The sequence below is a fragment of the Phaseolus vulgaris genome, chromosome 8 (assembly GCF_000499845.2).
Source record: "Phaseolus vulgaris cultivar G19833 chromosome 8, P. vulgaris v2.0, whole genome shotgun sequence".
Lineage (NCBI taxonomy): Eukaryota > Viridiplantae > Streptophyta > Magnoliopsida > Fabales > Fabaceae > Phaseolus > Phaseolus vulgaris.
In genome coordinates this window covers 34,709,469-34,732,577 of record NC_023752.2, presented here as the reverse complement: position 1 = coordinate 34,732,577, position 23,109 = coordinate 34,709,469, and the positions used below count along the sequence as shown (strand labels likewise).

The window sequence follows — 23,109 nt, the reverse complement described above, 5'->3', positions numbered from 1 at the left end:
CCATATTTATTAGAATCAATTATAAATTTATACGGATAATACAAATGTACAAAAAATAACATCATTTATTTAAATTTTAATATTAAACATAATTATATGTAAATGATAAAAATAAAAAATGCGGATAAACAAGCGCGAGAGTATTTGTGTTTCCACTAGTTACTAATAACAAGAAAACGTAAAATTATATATAATAAAGTATATGAAAGTACTTTGAAGACAAAATAAAGTTATAAATATAAATAAAAAAAATTATGTGTTACCACCAAAATTCTCAATACATTTTGTATATGACAAAATGGGAGAGAAAGATACATTTTTTTTTTAGTAAAAGGACAAACATATAGCAATGGTTTGTATACAACACTTTTTTTTGAGTAATATCTTATGTAGATAGATTTTCTTTAGACACATACTTATTTGCATTAGATTCAAGAAGAGTATTACATGTTTTAATTTTCATATATTATAAATAAACATCTATACACATTATCTACATGCTTGTTTTGATTCATTTCTTTGATATTGTTTCTTCTTCATCTTTTTGTTAAGATATATTGCTTTGATGTTATTTGATGACTTTCTCCTTGGCTTCAATGCTTGAAATCGTGGAGGAAAAGGTCCTTTGATGGAGGCAGAAGGGTGTGAAGATGTTAGGAGTTAGAGGAAGTAATTTGTTGTGGAAATTCTATCTGAATTCAAAAGGGGTTAGGCCAACTCTTGAAGAGGTTCTAGGCTAACTTCTATAAGAAGAGATAACCTAAAGAAAGCTAAGAATAAGTGAGTTATGCATAAATATTGGCAGTAATTCTTTATTCAATTTAAAGCTAAAAATTCATGTACATGAGTGCCTTATTTATATGAGAATGAAGCTTGCAGCCCAAGCTTCTCAAACCCTAAACCTAACCCTAACTTAGAGAGTAAGCTTCTTAAAGAAATAGTTTGCAACCCAAGCTTCAAGGCAAACAAAAACTTGACACCCAATCTAGGTTATTTACCCCAGTTTGGCACCATTTTTTCTCCTAGGGTTGGGTTTATTTACCCTAAACTATTTATGGTCTAAATACAAGACCCAAATAATATTTTACTCTACTTGGTCTAAATACAAGGCCCAAATAATATTTTACTCTACTTGGTCCAAATACAAGGTCCAAAATAAATCCTACACTATGTTGACCTAGAATACAAGGCCCAATAAACTCCTACACTAATCTGTACATTTATTTTCAAGGTTAAGAAGAAGAAAAAGAATATTCAATCTCTTCATTAGACCTCATCCTCTTCAATTATCTTAGCCAATGGTTTTGAGTCTGGATGGGTTGTCATCATTCCTTCCTGCTTGAAAAGGATTTGTTTTCAGATCTGAACGATGCCTAATGACAACAACCTTTGTTATTTGATTTTGTACTGCCCAGACCTCGAACATCAGTTGAAGAAGAGGCCGACATCGGACATTGACATCGGACCTCGGTGGTCTGACAGTAATAATGGGCCATGTAAGTTGGGCCCCACGAACAGTATGAGTTAATGTGAGTCAACACCCAGATACTAGAAAGACCTAAATCACGAGAGGATCATGCATGGGGTGTGTATAGTACATTCGGGTACGACACAAACAAGTGTTCTTTGGAGGTGCTAAGGCCCATAAGGGTTACGGTTTCCAGTGAAAGACTGCATGCATGACACGTGAATAATTAAGGCACCACAGAACAGATGGCGCAGCAGTGCTAGTACATGAGTTGGTACCCTGGCGACCATGTTGTTAGAAAGATTGCACTCTAGAAGAGGCAAGTCTTGTGTCGCGGTTGTGCTAAGCTTGTGCAGCGCGTCACAAGATGCCTCACCATTAAACCCTAATTCCACTTAAGGAAAGATCCTTGAGGGATAGGGAAGTTGACCTAATTACAGCCTATATAAAGGGTGGTAAGAACCCTAGAGAGGTATGTCGTTTTTAAGACTGAAACTGCTTTGCACACTTATTGTTTCTTAGCTCAGTACTAACTTGATCGTCGGAGTGCAATCAACAGGTAGGGCCCCATCCGTTTTAACGGAGCCACTCTCAACTACCCGAGGAGAGAGCGTAAACCACCAGGAGATAGGAGGAGCCACCATCTACCTTTGAAGTCAACGACGACTGAGTCAACCGGCATGACCAAATTTATTATTTTCCTCTAGTGTCAAATATCAACCTACAGTAAACATCAAACAATAAAACAAATTATATATATACATAGAAAATAAGAATAAAAATATGGTAAAAGACCTTTCTTCTGAGTCCAAGAAAGTTTAGGAAATTGGGAATGGGCATTTATGTTGAGTTTCAACATTTTAACCAAATACTATTAAAGTTATAACATGATCTACTATCCATAATGAGAGAATTTTTAAAGGTTTGACACTTTGTTTGAAAAATAATTTCTCTATGGATAGTGCTAGAGCAAGAGTAAGTGAAAACAACATGTGAAGTTAGGGTCTAGATTCTTTTTTTCTAGCTCCAAAACATCATCTTTAATGGATGAGGATGTAGTTTAAAAATTTCACTTTTAAATTCCTTTAAAAGCAAACTACAAGTTCAGGGGAACTTGGGAGAGTAATGCCTTTGATACTTTATTATGGGTTCTTTTTCATATTTTTCAATATCTTTTTCTTTTTTTCTTTGAATCCTATTTTATGGATTTGGAGGGGTAACCCTCCCCCTTAGACTCTTTCCTGGAATCAACTAAACTATGGTAGTGTTCCTTCTTTTGGAGAATACGATTTTCTATAAGAATCTTCTTTCCTACCATACCATTCCCAATGTTTTCTCCTATATTTATCTGGAATATCCAAATATCTAGAAAACATATCTTTGAGTTGAGATAATTCATTTTTTTTTTGTGATGGAAGAGGCCCAAACACCAACTCAAATGCAAGCCCACCAAAGTGTAGAATTGGGCCAACCACTAAAGTCATGGCAAAGAAGCTTCAAGAAGATTGGAATACTGCTACTGATGGCAGAGAAACCTTTTTATACATGTTCAAGATGCCATGAATTCTAGTGTAGAGTAGAATTTAAATTCTTGTCAAATTAGCATAGAAAATTTCATTTGTAATTTTTGTTAAAATGAAAATTGGTACCTAAATACCAACCTAGGTTAAAATTAGGGTTTCTTAAAAATCCTAATTTAACCTAGGTCGGTCCTAGGCAAGCCTATTAGGAGTGCGTTCCAAGTCATTGAACATGTTTTCCATGTGTTTGAGTTAGGCGCCACTAAACCCTAAACCCTCAATCTAATAGTGAATTGCTGCCAATTTTGTGTCAATCTTCTCCTACCTCTTTAGGATAGACAATTGATCTTTAAACTTTCATTCTACCAAAGTGAGATGGCCTCACCACTCACATTTCATACCTAACCTGCACCTCCAAGGCAGCCACATCTCCTAGGAGAGCCTTGACCGTGAGCATCCATTAAGCTTCCGCAAATTCCACCAACAATTCTCCAAAGGATTATGACACTCTTGCATCATTTGGTATCAGAGTTATGGTTTTCAAGAGATAAGTGCCTTATCTTGATTTTCATTTTGTGATCTTCTTAATTCCTTGTTGTTCCTCACTTCCATATTGTCTAGCTGTTTTTTAATTTTCGTTTTGAATTGGTGTGCTGTTTGGAAATTCCAATCGGTGCATCTTGTTCAATTGTTCTAGAGCAATCCTTGTGCAATTTTGTGTAGGATTCCATATAGTTTTGTGTTGCTGTTATGTTTTTGGTTTATTTGAATCTTTATTGCAATTTTAATCAGTTCATATTGTGTTGATTTGAGTCATTTTGATTTTTGAATCCAATTGTGTTTTTTCAAGTCATGTTTCTCCTAAATTGTCATCAATTCCATGTAGTGCTGTTTTTGATAATTTTGGTTGCTTGATTTTAAATTTGAGTCCAAATTTATAATTCTGGGTTTGATACTTTGGTGCATTTTAATTTTTAAATTTGAGTTCATGCTTGAGTTCTAGATCCATACAAGTTCTTATACATCTCTTCTATTGTGTTTTTGAAGTTTCTTAAAACTGTTTTTAATTCCAGAATTAAGATTCCTCTATTTTAATTCTGTGCTGACTGTTTTTTTTCTTATAAAATTAAAATTCGTTGGATAAATATTATAAAATTATGGATCTAAACAGTTTGATGTGTTATAAAAAAAATAATAAAAAAGTGAGTCAAAATTCAAAATAGAAAAAAAAATGATAAATCAAATACAAAACTTGTGCATTCTGGCGTGAACATAAACGGTGATTTGGCAACAGATTTGAAAAAATTATCACAATTAATTGGTGTATTTTTTTGGTGTGATTCCAGCGCCAAATTTTTGCTAAGATATTTCACTGCTTGTGATTTAATGTTCAAATTCAAATTCAAAATATAAACCTCAGCATAAATTTTGTAAGTCATGCATTTTGTATTTCAAATTCCAATAGTATTGTTTTGGTTTTCTTAATCCAATTCTAGTGCCAATCTTTAGGATTCAATTTGTGTCACCTTTGGTTGAGTTACCTTATTTTCTTGCTTGTCAAATTACTCAATTACTCTTTCAAGTTGTCATAATATTACTCCATTTGTTGTTATCCAAATTTCAAATTGAATTGTTTCTTTACTTTAAATTTGTTGACTTCTATTGTTGGTGAAAGTTTTCAAAAGTGGTGCTTGGTTAAGTTTGGAGTTAACCTTTGTGGTGAGTCCATTTTTACTTAGTAGGTGCTGTTTTGAAGACTTAATTTGAATATCCTTGAGAGGTTGAACAAGAGTGATGCAGCAAGTGAGAGTACAAAAAATACACAAAGAGTGGGTGCCAATAGCAAGGGCCACACTAAGAAGGAGTACCAAAAAGCAAAAGAAGTGCATAGAATAGGAATTCTAAAAAAAAAATTTGTAATTCAATTTCCATTGTATTTCTTTTGAATTGTAATTGCATTAAACCTTGATTAATTAGTGGATTAATTACGCATTAGACGGTGAGTGTGTCTTCAATGGCTCTAAGTGTCTAGATGCCTCACCTTAGGATACGTCTAGCTTTAAAGCTTTCTAGTTAGTAAACTTTAATTGTGTTTTAGTTAATTGCTTTGCATTGTTTACTTGCTTTGTTTTGTTTAATTGCTTTGCATTCTTCTTGAATAAAATTGTGTTTTCATTCTTGATTGTGATATAAGTGAATTACTTAGAGAAAGTTTTGTGAAAGTCTTGAAGGATAGATTTTAGCTAGGAAAGGTTTGGTACTTAAGTGATCATAGTGATTCACCTCCCTTTACTGGGAATCTACCTTGATTACTACACCTATCTTTCTTGAGGTAAATTACATTTAACACAAAACTTTAATCATGTCAGCTCATTCTTCTAAATCTAGTGAAAGTGATCTAAAGTCCATTAAAACTCTTTTAAATCAATTATCAAAGGACTTTCAATCACTCTCATATAGATATTTGGAACATGAGGAATAAATTAAAGAGCTGAAAATGGCTAAAGAAAGGGATGAAAACTCTTATAAATCTAAAAAAAGTTCACATGCATCTAGTTCTAAATATCATGAATCTTTTGGGGAAGAAAGTCCTAGGATAAATGAACATTATCAACCACCCCCTAGGCGAACTAGAAGAGAAAGACAAGAAAAAGAAAGCCTAAAAGAGGTTAGGGTAGATCTACCTCATTTCCATGGAAAAGAAAATGTAGAAGTTTATCTAGATTGGGAGATGAAGGTAGAACAATTGTTTGCTTGCCATAGAGTGAGTGAAGAAAGAAAAGTACCCTTAGCCACTTTAAGTTTTCAAGGCAATGTTATGTATTGGTGGAAGACCCTTGAGAGAGATAGGTGTCTTCATAAGGATCCTCCCATAGATTATTGGAATGATCTTAGGGAAGCCTTAAGACGCCGCCATATTCCCTCCTACTATAATAGGGAGTTAATGGACAAGCTCCAAAGACTCCAACAAAAGACCATGAGTGTAGAGGAATATAGGCAGAAAATGGAATTATACATGATGAGAGCCTCAATTAAGGAGTCTGAACTCATCACCATAGCAAGATTCTTAAATGGGCTTAACCTTGAGATTAGAGATAAAGTTGAACTCTTACCCTACCAAGACTTGAATAATTTAATTCAATTGTGTATCAAGTTTGAACAACAAAATTTGAGGAAAACCTCAAGTCGTAGGGAAGTGATGGAGATCAAGTAGAAGAAGAAAGTGAGGCCCAAGCTTAAGAACCTCAAGGAAGGATTACAAGGAGCAAGGCTAAAGTTTTGGGTAAAGAGCATCAAATGCTTTGTCTTTTTGTAATTACCCTTGTATAAATTTGTAAATAATATAGGAGTAGCCTTTAGGAGAATGCCAAAAGAGGAAAACCAAAAGACACCTCTCATGTAAGGCATCTTAGGCGCTAGTTTTAGGAAAAGGCTAGAAGCAGTGTCTCTTTCTATTCCTTTCCCTCTTAGGCGCTAGATTAGAGAATGAACTAGAAGAGTGACTCTTCCAACTCCCTTGTCTTGTATAAATAGAGGTACATGGTGCCTTGTATCATAAGTTGAAATTGAATTTTTGAGTAAAGAAACTATACCAAATTGGTGAGAGAGTTGTGTGAGACTTGTTCTCTACTCTTCTTCCTAGTCTTATCTTGGGAGGTTCTTGGGACTCTCAAGTGGCGGCATCCACTCATCTTGAAGCTTCTCCACCCTTCAAGTGGCGTGAAACACTTCGAGGATCATCAACCACATAAGTCCATCTCCTTTCATCTTCCATAATTACCCATTGTTATTTTCTTGTAGTTTTCCAATTTCAATCGGTTCAATTCTTTCCTTTCATTTGTTGCACTTGTTCTTCACTTTGTAAGGTTCCTTTCCTTTGTATATGCTGTTCTTGTTTCGTTTTCCATAGAAACCCATTTCTATATTGAATTCTTGAGTTTCAATTTGTGGGTTTTGTTCTTTATTGTGTTTCAACCGGTAGTTTTAATTCTTGTTGTGTTCTTGTTTCAAATCTTGTGTTCTTTTGTGTTCTTGATGAGTTCTTGAAGGGTTTAGAATCTTAATCCAATTCTTGAAAGTGTCTTTTCATATACCAACTCATATCTAGAAGGTTCATACTCTAACTCTTATCCAAAAAGAGAGTATAAAAGGGAGGAAAGTGTACCTAAAGAAAAACAAAGAGAAACTCCCAAGAGTGTAGGAAAAGATGTGCTCACTCCACCCATCCGCACTAGGGATGTCAAATGCTTTAAATGTTATGGTAGAGGTCATGTTCAAGCTCAATGTCCAAACCAAAGAACGTTGTTTTTAAAAGGGGTAGATGAGTATAATAGCTATGATGATGAACCTAGAGGGAAAGAGGAGGAGAACAATGAGAGAGTATATCCATGTGAGGGGGAATTAATGATGATTAGAAGAACCCTCAACAACCAATCTAGCGTGAACCTAGAGACACAAAGAGAGAACATTTTTCACACAAGATGCAAAGTTTTAGAAAACGTTTGTTCTCTCATTGTGGATTGTGGCTCTTGCTGCAATTGTTGTAGCGATAGAATGGTTGAAAAGCTAAATCTACAATTAGTCTCTCATCCTAAACCTTACAAACTTCAATGGATCAATGAAGATGGGGAACTAACTGTAGATAAGCAAGTGAAAGTCGAGATTTCTGTGGGCAACTACAAAGATAACGTTTTGTGTGATGTAGTTCCCATGGAAGCTTGTCACATCTTGTTGGGTAGACCTTAGCAATTTGACAAGAAAACTAAGGTGATGAAGTGAAGATTAAAACCTAGATGCTAGGCAAGGAGTAGTGTATGGCACAAAATTGGCAGCATAACAATACTCTATTCAATCTTGAAAATACATGATGTTGGCTCCCCCTTTTATAGGCTAAGGAGGACCATAAAGGTTAACCTAATGATAAGCAAATGCAATCTAAATGAAATGTAAATGACATCACAAGGAACTCATGGCACATGGCCGATCCTAATGAAAGAATCCTTCTCGAAACGTAGCAAATCTAGGTCAAATTCTCATGGAATCAAGTTTGTGCTATTTACACTACAACTAATACTAAGCTACTCTTAATGGGCCTTCATGTAGCATATACAAATAGCTCTCTCTTCCATCCGTAGCTTGGTCCAAGTCTTCATGGATTCGCTTGGCCATGGACCTAGTAATTGGTCCTAGACGCTCTTCCCTTTGAATTAGACGCTCTTGACTTGGCTCTAGACGCTCTTGGCTTGGCTCTTGTCTTTCATGGGAGGTTGAGCTTGGCCCTCTTCCATCATAGTCACACTTACCATGTGAGCTACAATTAGGCGCCAATATTCAAACCTTTAGGTTTTGAATTTCCCACCATTTGCCTTGGCCATTTCCGGTCCTCCTTGACTATAAAAGGAGGAGCCTACCTCATGTATTTTCAAGATTAATTCATTAGTGAAATGCTACCAATTTTGTGTCATTCTCACTCTTTGCCTAAAACCTCTTAGGATTAAGCTCCTAATCTTCCTAAACCGTCACCTTCCAAGTGAGATGGCCTCACCACTCACTCTTCATACTTAGCATGCACCTTCAAGGAATCCAGCTCTCTACGTGAGATCCTTGTTCCACCTTCAATCCATGGAGCTTCCGCAAATCACCTCAAAAACTTCAAAGAAGACACAAATCCATCATTTGGTATCATGAGCTATGGTTCTACAAGAGCTAAGTGTCTTCTTTCATTTTTATGTTTGTGTTCTTCTTGTTTTCGTGTTGTTCTTCAATTCTTCATGTTTTCTTGCTGTCTTTTTGCATTTTAATTTGATTTAGGTGTTGTTTGAAGAAATTAAATCAGTGCATTGTGTTCAAATTGTTCTTGAGCTTCTAATTTTCACATTTGTGTAGGAATCTATATAAAATTGTGTTGTTGTTTTGTTTTTAGTTTGTTTGAGTCTTGTTACAATTCCATTCGGTTCATTATGTGTCTTGAGTCATTTTAATTTCTGAATCCAATTATGTTTTATAGAAGTTATGTTTCTCCTAATTTGTCATGAATTCCATGGAGTACTGACTTTGTTGATAATTTTGGTTCTTGATTTGAGTCCAGATTTATAATTCTGTGTTTGTTGATCATTTGGTGCATTTTTCTTTTAGTTTGAGTTCATATTTGTATGTTAGATCCATACAAATTCATATACATTCACTCCATTGTGTTTTTGAAGTTCTTCATTCTGTTTTTTAAATTCCAGAATTAGAATTACTCTATTTTTCAAATTCTGTGCTGGCTGTTTTTCGTTATGAATTTCAAATACGTTGAAGAAAAATTAAGAAAATTTGGATCTATACAGTTTGATATGTTAGAAAATCAATAAAAAAATCAGAACAAAAGACAAAATAGAGAAAAAATGATAAATAAAACAAAAAAAGTGTGCATCCTAGCGCTAAAATATACGGTAGTTGGACAATACTTTTGAAAGATTTATCACAATTATTTGGTGCATGATTTTGGTGTGATTCCAGCACCAAAAGTTTGCCAAGACCTTGAATCGTTTGTGGTTAAAATTTCAAAATCAATTTCAAAATAGCCAGCTCAGCATAAACATTTTAAGTCACGCTTTGTGGACCTAAATTTTCCACTAGTGCTGTTTTGGTTTTTCTAATCAATTCTAGTGTCTTTCTTTAGGTTCCATTTGTGTGTCATCCTTTATTGAGTGCCTATTTTTATTGCATGTCCAATATTATTCAAAACTCTTTCTAAGTTGTGTCATATAATTCAAATCCATTTGTTGTTGTCCTCTTTTAAAATTTGAATTGTTTCTTGCTTTCATTTCTTGACCTCTAAATTGTTGGTAGATAAAATTCAATTGGTGCTTATTAAGTGGAATTGACATTGTGGTGAGTCTATCCCTACTTAGTAAGTACTGTTTTGAAGATTTTAATTGACTAACCATAAGAGGTTAAGGCAAGGAGCTGCAGGTAATACAAATACAAATACAAACACATACACTTTCTACAACACAACAAGGAAGATCAATCACAAGCTAAGGAGTGCATAGTACAGGAAATTTGAATTTTATTTTGTGTAATTCAATTTCTTTGTATTTCTTTGAGTTGTAATTACATTTAACCTTGATTAATTAGTGGATTAATCACGTGTAGACAGTGAGTGTGTCTTCAATGGCTCTAAGTGTCTAAAAGCCTCACCTTAGGAATCGTCTAGTTTAAAGTTTTGTAGTTAGCAATCTTTAATTTGTGCTTAGCTAATTTCTTTACATTAATTACTTGATTTGCATTGATTAATTGCTTTGCATTATTTTCCTTTGCATAAAAATTGATTTTTCATTCCTAATTGTGATCTAAGTATTTAGAAAAAGAATTGTATGAAGTCTTGAGGGATAGGTTTTGGCAAGGAAAGACTTGGTACTTAAGAAGTCCTAGTGACTCACCTCTCTTTCCTGGAAAGCTACCTTCATTACTTTCCTTTTCTGTCTTGAGGTAAATTACTTTTAAACACAAAGCTTTACTCAACTCACTCTTCTAAATCTAGTGAAAGTGATATAAAGTCCATTCAATCTCTTATAAAACAATTAGCCAAGGACTTTCAATCACTCTCATATAGACAATTATAGCATGAGGCACAAATCAAAGAGTTGAAAATGGCTAAAGAAAAGGATGAAAGCTCTCAAAAATCTAAAAAAAAATACGTTTACATGCATCTAGTTCTCAAAATCATGATTCTTTTGGGGAGGAAAGTCTTAAGATAAATGAATTTTATCAACCACCCCCTAGGAGAACTAGAAGAGATAGAAAAGAACAAGAGAACCCAAGAGAGGTTATGATAGATCTACCTCATTTCCATGGAAAAGAAAACGTAGAAGTCTATTTAGATTGGGAAATAAAGGTAGAATAATTATTTGTTTGCCATAGAGTAAGTGAAGAGAGGAAAGTACCCTTAGCCACTCTTAGTTTCCAATGGAATGTTATGTATTGGTGGACGGCTTTAGAAAGAGATAGGCGTCTTCATAGAGAACCTCCCATAGAATATTGGAATGATCTTAGGGGAGGCCTAAGACGCCGCCATATTCCATCCTATTATAATAGGGACTTAATGGACAAGTTCCAAAGACTCCAACAAAGAACCATGAGTGTAGAGGAGTATAGGCAAAAGATGAAACTATATATGATGAGAGCCTCCATTAGGGAGAATGAGTCCACCACCATAGCTAGATTCTTAAGTGGGCTAAATCTTGAGATAAGAGATAGAGTTGAACTCTTACCTTATCAAGACTTGAATGATTTAGTTCAACTATGTATCAAAGTTGAACAACAAAATTTAAGGAAAACTTTAAGTCGGAAGGAAGGTTCATACTCTAACTCCTATCTAAAAAGAGATTTTAAGAGGGAGAGTACATCCAAAGAAAAACCAAAAAGAGAGTCTCAAACCCATAGGAAAAGATATGTTCACTCCACCCATTCGCACTAGGAATGTTAAATGCTTTAAATGCTTTGGAAGAAGACATGTGCAAGCTCAATGTCCAAACCAAAGAACCTTGTTTTTGAAAGGAATAGATGAGTATACTAGTTGTGAAGAACCTAGTGAGAAAGAAGAAGGGAGAGAAGATGAAAGAGTGTATCCTTTAGAGGGGGAATTATTGATGATTAGAAGGACTCTCAACAACCAAACTAGTGTAACCATAGAAACACAAAGAGAAAACATTTTTCACACAAGATGCAAAGTTTTAGAAAACATATGTTCTCTCATTATGGATAGTGATTCATGTTGCAATTGTTGTAGCACTAGGTTTGTTGAAAAGTTAAATCTACAAGTAGTCCCTCATCCTAAACCTTACAAGCTTCAATGGATAAATGAAGATAGGGAACTAACTATAGATAAACAAGTGAAAGTCGAGTTTTCTATAGGTAACTACAAAGACAGTTTTATGTGATGTAGTTCATATGGAAGCTTGTCAGATCTTAATGGGTAGACCTTGGTAATTTGACAAGAAAACCATACACAATGGTCTAACCAACGAGATTATCTTCACCCACAAGGAAAAGAAGTTTATACTTAATCCTTTACCACATTCCCAAGTGGTAAGAGATCAAGTACAAATGAAACAAAAGAGGGATGAAGAGAAAAAAAAAACAAAATTAGAAAAAGAGCAAACCCTTATGGAACAAAAGGCGTGGGAGAAGAGTGTTCCTTCCCACAAGGTCAGTCAACAAGACAAAGTAATTGAAAATACCTTTGAAAATATGCGTCTTGTTGAACAACCTAGCCTTATCTTTTGTAAAGGAACACTTACATGCACTACCACAAATTGAGACTATGACTCTACCTCCTCAAGTCAAAGATCTTTTAAAAGAATTTGATGATATATTCTCTAAAGAGGGACCCATAGGACTTCCTCCTTTTAGAGGTATAGAACATCAAATTGATTTGGTTCTGGGGGTTAGTCTACCAAATAGTTCAGTCTATAGAACTAATCCTAAGGAAACAAAGGAGATAGAATCTCAAGTATAAGATTTGTTGGAGAAGGGTTGGGTGCAAAAGAGCCTAAGCCCTTACCTGTCTTGTTGGTGCCCAAAAAGGATGGCAACTGAAGAATGTGTTGTGATTGTAGAGCCATCAACAACATCACCATCAAGTATAGGCATCAAATCCCAAGACTAGATGATATGCATGATGAACTACATTGGTCAATCATATTTTCCAAAATTGATCTTAAAAGTGGGTATCACCAAATTAGAATCAAGGAGGGTGATGAGTGGAAAACCACTTTTAAAACCAAATTTGGACTATATGAATGGTTGGTGATGCCCTTTGGTCTCACTAATGCACCTAGTACTTTCATAAGGCTCGTGAATCATGTCTTGAGAGATTGCATAGATAAATATGTAGTAATTTATTTTGATGATATCTTAGTTTATAGTCAAAGCCTAGATGATCACCTAAGACACCTTAGGGAAGTTTTCCTAGTGCTTAGAAATAATAGTTTGTTTGTTAATAGTGATAAGTGTACTTTTTGTGTTGATAGCATAGTTTTTCTAGGGTTTGTAGTGAAAAAAAAGGGATACATGTTGACCCCAAAAAAATCAAAGTCATCCAAGAATGGCCAACTCCACAAAATGTAAGAGATGTTAGGAGTTTTCATGGTTTGGCTAGTTTTTATAAACGCTTTGTGCCTAACTTCTCAAGTCTAGCTTCACCACTCAATGAGTTAGTGAAGAAAGACACTACATTTTGTTGGAATGAAAAGCATGAACAAGTCTTCAAGAGGCTAAAAGCTCAACTAACTAATGCACCCATTCTAGCTTTACCAAATTTTGCTAAAACTTTTGAGCTAGAGTGTGGTATCGGGGGTTGGCATAGGTGCGGTTTTGTTACAAGAAGGGCATCTAATTGCTTATTTTAGTGAAAAACTTCAAGGAGTCACCCTTAACTACCCCACCTATGACAAAGAGCTCTATGCACTTGTGAGGGCCTTAAAGACTTGGAAATACTATCTTGTTTCTAAAGAATTTGTTATACATAGTGACCATGTCTTTGAAATATTTGAAAGGTCAACACAAGCTCAATAAATGTCATGCAAAATGGATAGAATTTCTTGAACAATTTCCTTATGTCATCAAATACAAGAAGGGAAGCACAAATATAGTGGCGGATGCTCTTTCAAGGAGACATGGGCTCTTTTCAAAACTTGGTGCTCAAATTCTTGGATTTGACAACATAAGAGAACTTTATCAAGAAGACCAAGACTTTGCATTCATCTTTGCTAAATGTGAACGTAGAGCACAAGAAGGTTACTATGTATCTGAGGGGTATCTTTTTAAAGAAAGCAAACTTTGTATACCCCAAGACACACATAGAAAACTTCTTGTAAAGGAATCACATGAAGGGGGTCTCATGGGCCATTTTGGAGTTGACAAAACTCTTGATCTTTTAAAAGAAAAATTCTTTTGGTCACACATGAGAAGAGATGTCCAAAGACATTGTTTTAGGTGTATTTCATGTTTAAAAGCTAAAGCTAAAACAATGCCTCATGGACTCTATACCCCTCTACCGATTGCAAATGCTCCATGGAAAGATATTAGCATGGATTTCATCTTAGAACTTCCTAGTACTGCAAGAGGTTATGACTTCATCTTTGTGGTTGTGGATCGTTTTAGTAAAATGACACATTTTATTCTTTGCCACAAAGTGGATGATGCTCAAAATATTTCTAAACTCTTCTTTAGAGAAGTGGTAAGACTTCATGGTTTACCAAGGAGTATAGTATCGGATAGAGATACAAAGTTTATAAGCCATTTTTGAAAAACTCTTTGGGAAAAACTTGGCACTAGACTACAATTTTCCACATCATGTCATCCTCAAACGGATGGACAAACCGAGGTAGTCAATAGATCTCTTGGTACTATGCTTAGGGCAATCATGAAGGGTAGCCACAAATCTTGGGATGCGTACCTTCCCCATATTGAATTTGCCTACAATATAGTTCACAAAACTACTAATGCTTCTCATTTTGAAGTTGTATATGGTTTTAACCCTCTTACTCCTTTAGATTTGCTACCCCTTCCTAATCCACGAGATTTTGTGCATAAGGAAGGAGCTATCAAAACTGAATTTGTTAAAAAAATGTATGAGAAGGTTAAAACTCAAATACAACAACGAACTGAGAAATAGGTCAAATACAACAATAAGAGGAAGAGAGAAATCATTTTTTAGGAAGGGGACTTAGTTTGGCTTCATCTTAGGAAGGATAGATTTTCAACTAAGAGAAAGTCCAAACTTAGTCCCCGTGGTGATGGACCCTTCCAAATCCTCAAGAAAGTCAATAATAATGCTTACAAATTAGATTTACCTGTCGAATATGGAGTACATGATACTTTTAATGTCATTGACTTGTCTCTTTTCGTAGGTACCAATGAAGAGAATGACGCCTTGGATTTAAGGACAAATTATTTCCAAGGGGAGGGGATGATGGAAGAGGGCCAAGCACCAACCCAAAGGAGAGTCAAACATCAAGACATATTGGGCCAACTACAAGGGTCATGGCTAAGAGGCTTGAAGAGGATTGGAACACTGCTACTGATGGCAGAGAAATTTACCTCTACATGTTCCAAGATATCCAAATTCAAACGTAGTATAGTCTTTAAATTCTTGTCAAAAGTAGCATAAGAATTTTCTTTTGTAAATTTGTTTAATTGTAATTAGGTTGAATGTAGGCATCTAAAAATCAACCTAAGTTAGATTAGGGTTTTTAGAAACACCTAATCTAACTAAGGCCGGTCATTTAGACCTAATTGAAGCACATGGAGCACACCTAGTCACACTTATCATGTGAGCTACAATTAGGCGCCAATACTCAAACCTTTAGGTTTTGAATTTCCCACCATTTGCCTTGGCCATTTCCGATCCTCCTTGGCTATAAAAGGAGGAGTCTACCTCATGTATTTTCAAGATTAATTCATTAGTGAAATGCTGTCAATTGTGTCATTCTCACTCTTTGCATAAAACCTCTTAGGATTAGGCTCTTAATCTTCCTAAACCGTCACCTTCCAAGTGAGATGGCCTCACCACTCACTCTTCATACTTAGCATGCACCTTCAAGGAATCTAGCTCTTTACGTGAGATCCTTGTTCCACCTTCAATCCATGGAGCATCCGCAAATCATCTCAAAAACCGCAAAGAAGAAGACACAAATCCATCATTAGCAAATTATGAAACTTTAAAAGTCTATTCATAAAGATAAAATTTCCAAACCAAAAAAAAAGAACATATGATAAACTCTTAACCCCTCACAATTTTGAATGCATCTAATGCAGCTCCTGTGTTTGAAAGAATTAATAATCCTCCCAACTCAAGAAATGTCTGCAAAACAATGAATCTTTTTCAAGGACAAACCAAAAGCTAGATCAAGAATGTTAGTCTGATTATCAATTTCACTTTTAGCAACACTAAAGGAATCAATTCAGAATCTATTGAATTTTAATTAATGAAATCATATACCAAGAAATGAAGAATCACATCAGAAAAAGGAAGAGCTAACAACAATATTAATTGAAAAAAAAACAAAGGAGACAGAGCAAATGAAAAATTTTATTCAAATATATCTAGTCTCATATTTAGAAAAAAAATACTAAATACCTACAATCAAAATAAACAATATAACTAGTTCAACAACCAAATAATTTTAATCCTTAATTTAATAGAGTTAAATATTAACAAATCCAAAAATATATCTTAAATTAACTTTAATTACATCATAGAGTCTTTTTCAAAGGGATTATCTTTTAAGAAAAAAGTTTAAAACAAAGACACCTAGATATAAAAAAAATTTAAACCATTTGAAAACAAACAAAGAAAAGAGGACTTAGATTTTAAATAAAACATAAAACGTATTGATAAAAGAACTTGTTTAATTATTATAATTCTCCTTTTCATGACTTCAAAAAAGAAGCAAATCGTGCATGGACCTCAAACCAGCCCATTTTGAAACCTTCAAGCAATTTCTGTTAACCAAAATGTGATTGTTAGCCGGATAATAGACATGCCTTACAAAAAAAAAAACACACAAACAACCTGTCCGCGTGCATAATAAGCTAAGCTACTTCAATTCCATCCAACAGTCCATTTTCCTCAAAAACTAACTTATGCAATCACTAATCCCTTGAGAATAATACGTTGGATTAACAAAATGATTATCATCAGCAACGAGTGATATAACAATACAATCTGATAAATACATATAAATGAAAGGGTGTAGGTATTAACATTAACTCTTACTAGATTTCGAATTTGATGCTTTCTGGGGGAGTTCAACTTTACTTACAGTGTGACCTAGTAATAACAGTTTATTAGAATTAAGCCGGAAAAAAAAATATTTAGTTCAAAACAGTTCACCCACAACCATATTATCCTAACTACATCAAGAGTGACAAATGATAAAGGTAGAGATACAAACTTCTTTTTCATCTTCAACAAATTTTTCTTCTCGGGTAGAACAGCCACAAAAGCATTCTTATAAGTATTTGAACGGCTCATCCTTTTTGACGACCTTAATAACATAGTTGGAGGCATATGAGTTTAGAGAGAGAGAGATAGAAGAACACATAACAATTATCAAAGAAACTATCAATTCATGGAATCTATGAGTTTGAGACCATAACTACATAAACCACCGGCTAGATGAAAAATATCAGCAATTTTTTTGCAAGATATATAGGACAAATTTAATAGATATGAATACCAACTTTGTTCTCTTCTTCCTGTGTTTCTTAATTTGTGAAGAGACAGACAAATCGAAAGTACTGGATGGGTTGGAGAGCAACACTGGTCTAGGGGACCTGAAACATTGTTATAAAATGGTAAAACTAAAATTAGAGAGGGAGCAGGAGAAGGGATAGAAGACAAGTTGTTGAACCTTCCAGATGGCTTCCATTTTCAACATTTTGAACCTAACCCGGACTTCCATTCAACTGTCACATTATGTCATTTCATATGATTAAATTACTAGCCCTAGCTTAGTAAAATAAATGGCAAAATTAAGTTATTACAGTTGTCTTCAAACTTTAAGTTGAAAATTTCTCTTGTACAAAAGCAATTAGTTTATGTTCCCAAGTCATGCCCATTTTGTGTTCAGTGGCCTACACTAACATGAGAAAAAATCAAATACTGAATGCAGGAATGATATATGCACTGATTCCTGGTGAAGTAATTCAATTTAGAAGTAGTTCCTTTTTTGTTCTTCTTTTTAAATTAAAATTTTCTTCTTCTTTTATATGTAGTTTCTTTTTTGTGATTTTGAGTTATAATCTATTTATGTTGAATTAGGAAAAAGAATGCAAGGTAAATTATTCATGTCCAATAATCAATATAAAAAGTTGGGGTAAGATATATGGGTGAACTCGAACCATGTGTTATAAGTATGTATAAGATGTATGAGGCATTTAATCTCATTAGCTTGCAGAAGTCCACCTCATCTGGCGATCTGTATTAATTCCAAACCCAACTATGATGATAACATAGTTTCTCTCAATATAGGTATTGCATAAACCCATAGGTCATAAGCATGAAACTACATGTTATGTTAGAGCCAAGATGGCTTAGCTTCCTCCTATTGTGTTTTTCTATTATTTTTTCTCACTGCAGCATCAAAAGGCCTAATGTAGATGAGGCTATAGTATGCTTACATAGAAATTGGCAATAGAGGAGTGCAGAGATATAAATAGGTCACGCAATCCAACCAAAAATATATGGGAAGAAGGGCTTATCTTATCTATCGAATCAGACACTTATGATTCACTCACCACCATCATAGCGCATATGCATAATTGAAATTAGAGCACTAAACATGCGCAATCTCACAAACCCAATACAAATCCAGATCTTATAAAGAAAACTCCAAAATGAAAATAAAAACTCAAAATTGAGACAAATAAAATACTGTCCAAGTGAAAAGTTTCCATTTGATAAAAGGGAAATTGAAATAAGTAAAAAAGAATAACTTTTGCAAGGATGGGTAGGTGAAATTGGAGTACCTTGTTCATTGCGAGTGATAGTAGCTCTGATGTTATGGGCATAGGAAGATCGCGGTTTGCCACGACGGTGTCGGAGGACAAGACCTTAGCCACCAACGTGTGACGGTTGGTTCCAGGTTTGAGCTGATCCACTTTGGTGTAGACGGGTTTTCTCTAGACAGGTTTGTTGACATCTTACTGAGTGGAATTGGATGATGGCATTGGAATAGAATACTCACTCACTCTACTCTGTGAGACTCTTGTACCAAACACAAGCCCTACAATAATACCAACCAGTTTTAGGAATTTCTTTTGCACCTTCCATTGCACTTCCCTTCTAAATCAAGGGAAACGTCGTTTCCACTCCAATCTTCCAAACCTCACGTGACTTCTGTTTCCCATTCTTTTATATAATATACTTTTATTTACTTTCTATACATTACAATTATAATCTTGCTTTTCACATTTTTTATAATTCTCAATTTCGCTCATTTTATCGAACTTGGAAGATTAAAACACGGGAAAAATTCACAAATTATAAAATTATAAGATCCAAAATCATCATTTTTAAATATAAAGATTAATATTAATTACGACTTGAAATAGAAAAGTATCTGTTTGAAATTACAACTTGACACAGTATTCAATTGAGTTTCTGATATTTCCTACACTATCCAACAGAGGTCTAAGCAAATCAGCGGAAATTTGTTCATTTTCTTGTAAGATCAAGGTCAGGAAGAAACAGGCAAAGACATATTGTCAAGCTCTAACCCTAAAAATCTCAAGAAATGCTGAAACATTTCAATAACCAGATCATTACATTCAAGGTTCAGCATGACCAAGCATATAATATGGACCTTATTGACATTATCAAGTATGGTAACTTGGTAAGCGCTTTTTCATAGCCACGGCCAGATAAGTGAGACAACTTCAACAACCATTTATAATATAAATTACATTATCTTCCAAAATCCATTATTACACACACAAAAAAAAAATCCCCTAACATAACCCATTATTAAGAAGTCCAGACACGGATACGGGTACGGATACGACACGGACACGGACACGAAAATACGGTTAAACTGAAAATTATAGGACACGAGACACGGTTATATATAAATTAAAATGTAGTAATATATTTTGTTATATGAAAAAAAATTAAAAAAAACATAATGTTTAACTTTTACTTTTTGGAAATTTTAATATTTTGTTTAGATTTTATCTGAGATTTAGTGTGAAAGAGAAGAGGTCTTTAAAATATTGAATGGAGTTTTTTTTTCTAGCTTTTTTGGCGTGTCCAAGGAGGGAAACGTGCCTCCTCCTACGTATCCAGAAAGAGGCCCGTTTCCAGCCCAATAAAAAGCGTCTGACACCGTGTCGGGCACGCTTCCGCCGTGTGTCCGTGTCCGCGGTGTATCGGAAACACCGACGACGCTTTTTTGGCCGTATTCGAACTTCACACACTGGTTCTTCATTAATGGAGAATGTGAACCTTCAAGCACATAATAACTATTCTAATTAACTCATAAAAAATAATAACAATCTTTGTTTCGTACCGTAAAACAAACACGAACCAATTTTCCTCAAATAAAACCCTCATGAACCTGAACAGACACAAGTCAAGCAAACACGTACTTATAGAAAACTCATTAAATTGACAACTTCAAAAAATTTAATCTTGTGAAACATACGGACAATGGGGGAGAGATGTGAGCTTGGTTTTTTAACGGGAATCGTCGAGACGAGAGATTTTGGGAGCTCGACGAACCAACATCGTAGCTAACCAAATTCACCAGCAACATCATCACAAGACTCTTATCAAAAACCCTCACATTCTCCTTGTGTCCCTTCACACTCTTCCTGGCATGCAACACTGCCACTCTCTTCTTCCCGAGATCAATGCAACAACAATTTCCTGCAATGGAAGCCAAACCTGAAGGATTGCAGTAGTGAAATTCGTGAACGCCTCCTCCCCTTAACCCTCTGAGTCTTCTCCTTGGGTGACACCTTCCCCATTCTCTTGCTCCCACACTCAACCGAACCTAAACATAAAGGAAAGAAAAGTAAAAAACAAAGATTAAGAAGAAGAAGAAGAGGAAGAGGAGAAAGAGATGGTTTCTATATGATGATAGTGAAAATAGAAGGTGAAACAGAGAAGGAGAGAAGAGAATGGGGTTGCAGGAGACGAAAATAATGCTTACAGTTGGATTAAAATGAACACCTAGATTGACAATAGAGCATCGTTGCATATTAGGTTAAAAATAAGGAGACCCAAGAGGAAGGTGAAAGAAAGGAGATTAATATTTTACTTTGGCTCATTACCAGAGGTTTGAAAAATAACCTCTACTAAGTGTGTGTGCCTTAACAGAGGTCTTGATAACCTCTACTATCATTATTCTTTACTATAGGTTACACTAACCTCCACTATTAAACCTCTACTAAAATAATAAATTTGTGTAGTGCTACAACTAGCCAATGTTGTTTGAGTATAGAAGTTCACATTCAACTTTCAATTTCAGTTTCCTAAGGTGGTCAAATACTGCATGGATTTCATTTTGTTTATCATGTCTTTACTGGTTTTTTTTCAGGGTATCTAATTTCTGTCAATTCATATATAAACTTGCACGTATTCAAGTTAAATTCTACAGTATTTATTCCGGTATAATAATTATATTTTCAATCTCTTGACTTAGTTGATATATTATTTTAAATTTTTTATTATTTGTGAATTTCAATTTTAATTTTATTTTCTCGTATATTTTTAGTTGGTATTATTTGGTGTTGCTCTGATTTTGTAATATAACTAAAGTAAAATAAATAAATAAATGCAATAAATTCACAATAGGAAAACATGATAATGAATCAATAGCTTCAATCTTCCGTGGGATATATATATATATATATATATATATATATATATATATATATATATATATTCCTACATGGGGGCCTTAAATTGGACTAAATTGAATTTATTTTTTTTAAACCAAAACATTAGGATGAATTTGAACCAATCTAAATTTTGGTTGGTCTATCCAATTCAAAATTCTGAACACCTAGTATCACAAATTTTGTCAATGACAATAGTTTTGGGATTGTATGCTCTTATAAATAATAAGGAATGACATTGAAGATAGTTGAAGCTTTATTTGATGTTTAGTTTTCTTAATAATAATGAATTTTTTTTATAGACATTGGTGTGTTAGCTTTAATTATATTCTTTGCTTCTGATTCCATTCACATTATTTAGTCTATGACTATTAAAAACTATATTGAATATGAACATTGCTGCCAAGTGACATTTTCTCTACTTACACCTTTCAATTGTATCATTTGGGTTTTCTTACCAACTATTTCCCATTATAGCTTCATAGGTTAAGCCTAATACAATTACTCTCATACTTTCCTGATTCACTTCAATTTTGCTACCTCGGTTCACTTGTTTTTATTTCTTTGTTGTAGTTGACTGTAGATTTAGACCTTTGGCAATATTAAATTATTCTTCCAATAGAGAGAACTAAAGGTAAAGGTAACTTCCATGTAATGGTTATTTTCAACAATAATGCTTTATTTTTCTAGATGTAGTTTTGATTATTCTCATTGCATTTTGAAGCATGTAGGTTTTGCATCCATGTTCACCATGTCCCTCATTCAATTAGTTTATATCCTGCTTTAAGATTGGCTTGGTAGGTGCTTCAAACACATTTCCCCTTCCATCCTACAACCCATGTTTCATATTATATGATCTGCAAACCTTATTTTTGTAGTTCCAAATCTCAAACCTGCTAGTCCATGTCATGGGAAAGCAGTAGTATCCCTTTAGGTTGGTTTCATCCTCCCAGCTACTATAACTATGTTCATGTATATAATTCTGCAGGCACCAAGTTCAATAATATGGAGTATTGTGCTTAAATTGCTATCATTTGGTTCATGCACCTCCAATGTTCTAGATGAATCCACACCTATTCAACTGAGCTTTAGTTGGTTTTTGGTAAATTAATATAACATGTTTCCCTACACAAGTCAAAAGACCACACTTGATTGCTCTCACATTTGAGGTATCTGTTAGCTTTCAATTATAATTATAGTTTGAGTGTGTTTTTGATCTAGAAGAAAGAGAGCCATTATTAGTTATAGGTCCATTGAGAAGTAAATTAGCATAAATATTTAGAGTTAGTGCTACTACATTGTTGTTCTCATTAGCCCTATTACAATGTCTACACATGCAATGATTATATTATTGATCTTCATATTCAAATATTAACCATCCACCCAGGTACACGACATTGTATATTTTCAAATTTTAAATATAGTTTTCTTTTGTTTTTGTTATATGGAGTGTAGTAATGTGAAAAGATGTTATTGTGATCGTTTGTTTTTCTTAATTCTTTTGCTTCGGTGAATATATTGAACCGTACTTAGTGGTTGTTTTGCAACGTGTTGTCTTGATTGATGTTTGGTTGTTACTTGTTTAAGCAGACAATCTTAGCTTTTTGTATATTGTATGTAGTCCTAGAAGTGCAAGTAGATTTTGCCTTCAATCATGGAATCACAAATTTGCATTTCTCATAAATACAATCTCTATGTATGAACAAGTTTTTTATTTGCCATTAAAGT

General features: G+C 34.3%; 2 long non-coding RNA genes across 3 annotated transcripts; both read right to left on the bottom strand.

Moving 5' to 3' along the window:
- Nucleotides 1-389: 389 nt before the first annotated feature.
- On the bottom strand, nt 390-18,882 carry LOC137826248 (uncharacterized). 2 transcript variants are annotated; one of them, XR_011083465.1, is made up of 6 exons: nt 18,511-18,882; nt 17,224-17,316; nt 16,935-17,027; nt 16,757-16,810; nt 15,773-15,841; nt 390-15,644 (listed from the first exon to the last, which is right to left on the bottom strand). It is a non-coding gene; the product is annotated as an uncharacterized lncRNA (long non-coding RNA). The 2 variants fall into 2 exon arrangements; XR_011083464.1 differs by having other exon boundaries at nt 16,757-17,027.
- Nucleotides 18,883-19,979: 1,097 nt separating this feature from the next.
- Nucleotides 19,980-20,837, bottom strand: LOC137826425 (uncharacterized). The gene is made up of 2 exons (XR_011083500.1): nt 20,694-20,837; nt 19,980-20,534 (listed from the first exon to the last, which is right to left on the bottom strand). It is a non-coding gene; the product is annotated as an uncharacterized lncRNA (long non-coding RNA).
- Nucleotides 20,838-23,109: the final 2,272 nt, after the last annotated feature.